The sequence below is a fragment of the Xenopus tropicalis genome, chromosome 4 (genome assembly GCF_000004195.4).
Source record: "Xenopus tropicalis strain Nigerian chromosome 4, UCB_Xtro_10.0, whole genome shotgun sequence".
NCBI classification, from domain to species: Eukaryota; Metazoa; Chordata; class Amphibia; order Anura; family Pipidae; genus Xenopus; species Xenopus tropicalis.
Window position 1 is genome coordinate 128,078,325 of NC_030680.2, and position 6,530 is coordinate 128,084,854.

The 6,530-nt window shown below is 45.5% G+C and overlaps 1 long non-coding RNA gene across 1 annotated transcript; it reads right to left on the reverse strand.

Moving 5' to 3' along the window:
- Positions 1-2,285: 2,285 nt before the first annotated feature.
- Positions 2,286-4,731, reverse strand: LOC116410240. Its single transcript, XR_004222195.1, has 2 exons — positions 4,062-4,731; positions 2,286-3,295 (listed from the first exon to the last, which is right to left on the reverse strand). It is a non-coding gene; the product is annotated as an uncharacterized LOC116410240 (long non-coding RNA).
- Positions 4,732-6,530: the final 1,799 nt, after the last annotated feature.

Consider the following 6,530-nt stretch of genomic DNA (forward strand, 5'->3'; position numbering starts at 1 on the left):
GATTGGCAGTTATCACACTCGCCAGAAAATACGCTACGTACTAATTAACGCAAGTTTTACTATTCAGCAAAATGGGCTAAAGACTAAATTGTTGGCAGAATATTTGCAAACATTTAAACCATATAGCATATTGATGTGTTACTGATAAATGTAAGAGTGTAGGGGAAACTACATGAACGTATAGAATACCATATCAAGGAAGGAAAAATAATGACACATTACTCAGTTCAAAAGTAGAAAAATAAAAACTTTTACTTAAAATAATAAAATAAAAAAGGGGGTGAAAAAAACTTAGGGCTTGCTGCCCTTGAGTTCTCGCATGTCCCTCTGGAGGTGATCCACCTCCCCCCAGAGCTGGGCCAGCTCAGCTTTCACGTTGGCCAGGTCCTCCTGCACTGATGGTCCCGCAGTAGAACCTGGCGCCCAGCACTTGGCCTGGGGGGAGTCCGGGGCCTCGGGGGAAACTGAGGGGAAACTGGGGGAGGAAAGAAGGGGGGGGGGTGTCTGGGGCCTCGGGGGACCCTGGGGCCTCGGGGGCATATTCGGCCTCGGAGGCCTCTCCTGGGTCTTCTGCCAATGGTCCTGGGGCCTCTGGGGCCAGTTCTTGTGCCTCTGGGGCCAGTTCTTGGGCCTCTGGGGCTGCAGGTCGGGCCGCTGGGGCTGGTAGTTTGTCCGCGGGGGCCGGTGGATGGGCCGCTGGGGCCGGTGGATGGGCCGCTGGGGCCGGTGGATGGGCCACAGGAGGTTGGGCCGCTGGGGCCGGTAGAGGCTGGAGGGCCTGGGGTTGGGCCTGGGGAGGAGGCGCCAGCTGAAGTTCTGTGAAATAGTATTGCAAGATGTTATTTTGTGTAATATATTATATATATATATATACATTCATACACCATCATAAATAACGGGGCCCCTCACAACAACATTTTTTGGGCCCCCCTCCTCCCACGCCCCCAATGGCCCCTCCCCCTGTGAACCCTCACATCAATACAAAGGACACACATACATTGTTAGCCAGGGCCCCTTAAACATTTGTGGCCCTTCCCCAAATGACTCACACTATGGGCCGCTCCCTGCTGCTTCCCCCCTGCTTTAAACTTATTTATGCATATGTATTTGAAAATAGATGTGTATATATATATATATAATAGGAAGTGCTGGGAAGCTGCACACCATAAGGAACAATAATACCTGGGTGCCTGTGGCAAAACAAAATCTAGACAGGCATGGGGTGACAGCACACACAGGATTTTGACAAGGAGTCACAAAGATGTGAAATAATATTCAGAGGTTTATTGTGACGAGCGTTTCAGTTCCTCACTGGCATTATGGTTGAACGTGATGGACTTATGTCTTTTTTCAACCCAACTTACTATGTTACTATGTTACTTTCATCATCCCTGACATTTCTGACATTTGTACCTTTAGTTCAAATTACTTGCTAAATCTTTTACTGAACGTATACTGTAAAAGCATAATAAAGTACAATAATTACCTTCTCTAATTTCAGCGACCAGTTCTGGGCTCCTGCGCTTAAGGTCGGACCACAGACGCCGGAGCTGGTGGGGGCCCACATCAAGGGCAAACCTGGCGAGCAAACCTTCTCTTAGCTCGGCCAGGATTGCCCTCTTCCTCTCGTGGACCCCTAAGTCCCCCGGCGGTGGGTGGTCATATCCTGCACGCAGGAGCACGCTGATAATATAGCGCCTCTCCCCTGGTAGCAAGTCGGAAACCCCAGGCATCTCCTCTCAGTTTGGTGGCTCCAGCCTTAATGACACAAAATGGCCCCAAGTCGCACATGTCACGAGATTCCAAAATCGCCACAAAATGTCCGCAATTCGCGAGACTAAAATATACATAGTAATGTATTTTGCGTGAAAAAAATATTCGCCGCTACAGTACAGTATATTTTGGGGACAACATATTCACCGCTATAGTACTGTATATTAGTAGCGAAATTCCATACATGCCAAGACTTTAGTAAAATTGAGTAAAAAGACACATACTTGAATAAATAACACTGTAAGTCCATACTTTATTGCAAAAACTCATTTACTGTACTTTTCTATAATTTTTCGCCTGCCTGTAGTAGGAGTTAATTTTCGCATAGCCGAATGCGATATTTATCGCGCAAAAGTTATAGTGAATCATGCGATCGTATTCTTTTCAGCACGGAAATTAACGCATGCGGTAAAACTAGCGCGAGAAATACCGCATGCGAAAATGGCGATTTATCGCACGCGATAATACTATGGTGAATCGCGCGCAAATTATCGCGTCTTTTTTACCGTAAAAAAGCTCGCGATAAACTTTAGTGAATCAGGCCCATTATCTGTAAGAAAATATAGATCGTGGCTGGGCACCTCAGCGACGAATCAGTAACAGTAATAGGGCCCATAATAACTGGTTTATCACAGGGAAGTCAGTGGTACTTAGCCCAGCACAGGTCTGTGTGCCGCCTTTGTCTGGCCGCTTGATAAATCCCTACTCCTGGCCCACAGATCAGGATATGAATGCAAGGGCTCCAATATGGCGGCCGCCTCTGGCTCCTCTTTCCTTATTTTCTTGACTCTTTGCAGTCACCTGGTCAGAAACAGTAGCAGCAATTTCTATGTATTATTGTCAGTGTCAGCACATTTATTGCAGGTATTTAACATATTCCATACTACTGCCTGGGTAACACTGCACCCCATATATACCCATCTGCATACATATACAGTCATTTATTGTGGGGTTTGTATAGTGAGGCACCAGTCTGCCCCCTATTAGGGAGCTGTTAATTTACCTATGGGTAAGTAAGTTATGGGTTACTAATGACAGTGTATCATATAGAGGGTTATACTCACTATCTATATATATTGGGTACAACATACCCATTCCTTGCCAATAGTGCCCTTATCAGGAATGGAATCTAGGAACCCAGCACTGAAGGAGTGAATCAGGGGCCTGGGGTGGGGGTGAATTGCCAAAACTGCACCAGGAGAGGGTGATGTTCCGCCTAACACTGGCAATAAATGCACATAGGGCAGAGGGCTTCAGGCATTTTGGCAACCCCCTTTGAAGTTATACAATTAGTCTAACCCACTCCCCCCTTTGCTCATGACAAGGGGAGCTGCTCAATATGAAACCATTATTATTATAAACCAATCAGCCTTTTGCTTTTACTCTTCCAGCTGCCATGGATCAATGAACGTTTGTTGTTTATTGGTTGATATGGGTTACAGCACCGGCGCGAGGCAGAACCGTAGCTCCTCCATTCAGGGTTTATCTTTGTTCTGCCCAACCAGGGCTGCTCTTAAATGACCTGCAAATGTAGAGAAAATTCCTCACAATATTTAACTTTCTAACTACAGGTATGGGACCTGGTATCCAGAATGCTCTGGGCCCAGGGCTTTACGGATAAGGGATCTTTCCATAATTTGTATCGCCATACCTTAAGTCTACTAAAAGATCATTTAAACATCATTTAAACTCAATAGGATCGTTTAGCCCCCAATAAGGATTAATTATATCTTAGTTGGGATCAAGTACAGGTACTGTTTTATTATTACAGAGATAAAGGGAATCATTTAACCATGAAATAAACCCAATAGGGCTGTTCTGCCCCCAATAAGGGGTAATTATATCTTAGTTGGGATCAAGTACAGGTACTGTTTTATTATTACATAGAAAAGGGAATCATTTAACCATTAAATAAACCCAATAGGGCTGTTCTGCCCCCAATAAGGGGTAATTATATCTTAGTTGGGATCAAGTACAGGTACTGTTTTATAATTACAGAGAAAAGGGAATCATTTAACCATTAAATAAACCCAATAGGGCTGTTCTGCCCCCAATAAGGGGTAATTATATCTTAGTTGGGATCAAGTACAGGTACTGTTTTATTATTGCAGAGAAAAAGGGAATCATTTTTAAAAATTAGAATTATTTTCTTATAATGAAGTCTGTGGGAGACAGCCTTTCCATAATTTGGAACTTTCTGGATAATGGGTTTCTGGATAACAGAGCCCATACCTGTACTTTCTAATGGATATGTGCCCTTTATATTATTCCATGTGGGGCCTGGGTACCTGGTAGGCTGGTCCCACACTCACGAGTCTCTGACATTAGCCACTCAGCGTTACACTTTGCTGCTCTCAGTGATATTACGTAGGGCGCCCCGATGTTACGAGTGACCCCAGGTAGCACAGGGACCCAGATCTGAAGGCTGGAAAGAGGCAGAAGAGGAACACAAATAATGAATATACTATTGAAAAATGAAGACCAACTGGAAAGGTGCAAAGAATAGGGCATTCTCTCACACACTAATAGGCAACTGGCCCTTTAAAGAGTTTTGTTCCTTTTATGCAGTGTGTGAGTGGTTTGTGTATCTCCTGAGGATATCTACATAGCCTGGAACTGGGGCAACACATTAGCCCAGGGCGGCTTTAAGTAGCCCAGAGTTTCCCATTAGTGTTAGCCCAGTGGGGGGTAATATCAGTAGCACATACAGATAATAACACTGATGAGAGGAAAACCAGGAGCAGTGTCGGACTGGGTCCCCCTGGGCTCACTAACCCCCGAGTGACTGAATTATCTACAGCAATAAAGTAACCCCTGAACTCCTTATGGCACGGAGTGGGGCCAGATATGTCATTCTACCCTCACACCAACACAGTGGTACCAACCAGCTACTCCTCCCATGGGTCTGTCCTCTCTGCCTCCCATCATGGTACATCAGCACCCCCTCTTTGTTCCCTCAGTCCACTAGAATCTGCCCCCTCACCCACCCTCCGACCCACACCCCTAACCAACCCCCTCCCCCTTGCACCACTGCCCACCCCTCTCTCGGTCCCTACTTTCATTTGCACCAGGGCTGTACAGCTGCCGGGTATCTGCCTTTGAGCAGCAGAGGATACTGGAAGCTGTAGTTTAGCAACTGACATTTTACACAAGGTCCATGCTTGCCCCGCCCCTTCTCTCTTCTTGAAACAGAATTTCATAATGAACAGCAATTCATTAGGATGCACAGGTCACTGGGTTCATGTCTTTTTTACCACAAATGTAAAGTCAACAGTTTCATAAACTAAGGACAGGAGCTTGATATAACCCACCTCTAAAGCAGTGGGGCTGACTGGAAAATCTAGGGAGGTCTGTGGGGACCAGTAACAGCAAAACTATACAGCAAAGTCTGCAAGATCCTCCTGTGGGGGCAACATAGGGGCGCAGACCACGGGGAACCATTGAGGACGAATATTTATTTTGCGGGGGGGGGCACCCCTTCTTAGTTACGCCACTGGTACTCCTACATACACTGAGCTGTGTCCCAGCACTGTAGGCAGGGATGGCAAGCTGTCTTGTAGCGAATGGGTGATAGGGTAAAAATAATTTGACACAACCTGTGTAGCACAAGTGGAATGGAAAAAGCACTGGAGCTGAAAGTATTGACTGGAGGTTTTCATTCACATTGACAGGTGGCACAGAGGGGTGTGACATAACAAACTGTATAAGTTGGATGATGCCAGACCCTCATCCCCAGATAGTCCAAGTGACTCACATCTCAGCCAGAACAGGGTCCTCTCTCTGGGATCAGTAGGGATCTCTGGAGTCCAGGAGTAATCCATGCGAGCGAAGAGATCCAATGGGTCAGCGTAGAATCCAGGTGGGGTGCTCATGGTGCCTTTTGGGTCCTGGGATCCTATGCCACTGCTTGCCACCAAATTATGTCACAACCTCAGGGCCGTGAGTTCCCAGACATAGGGCAGGACCCAAAGAGCAAACAGTTGGTATCACAGGATGAGGCTCTCACAAGGGGTAACTATGTGTATTGTGTCACTATGGGGTCTGGCTTTGTGTGCCCTCACAATAGGGGCAATTACATTGGAAGGGCCAGACAGAGCCGGCTGGCTACACACAATACACACCTAGATGAGATTAACCTACACAATGCATTTGCTATAACAGGTAGGAGGGGGCAGGGGGTACATTTCAGCATAAACAGAAATATCTAATAGTTTCATCCAACTTATACAGTTTGTTATGTCACAAGGGGCATAAACCATTTCACCACTAGCGGAGAGATGCTATTTGTGCAATTACCCTTAGGCTTTCCAAGTTTAGCATACCCCTGATGCCACTTCAGCCCTTTAAATGTACATACACAAGCTGGAAAGTATTAGATGCATTGTACATTGGTGCATTGAAGCATGTGTCTCTAATAACTGCAAATTATCCATAAAGTCTGTTGATTTTTTAATGTCTCTGGTATTAAGAGGTGGTGTTTCCAGTTTAGCCATACAATTGTGTGTGACGGGAGAAATTAAGAGGAAGATGTATGGGCAAGTATGCAAACTTACCCATAACATGATTTCATATTGAAAGCTTGGAATTGTAATAAGTGAGACTGTATACCTGGCCTTATTCATACAGTGTATCTGTAGGTAAAAGGCCAAACCTTATGATATTCTTCATTAAACACCTATACACCTCTGTACACAGTGAATGACAATCAGTAGGCACCCTGTGGCTACATGGCATCTTATTTTACAAACAATAGTAGC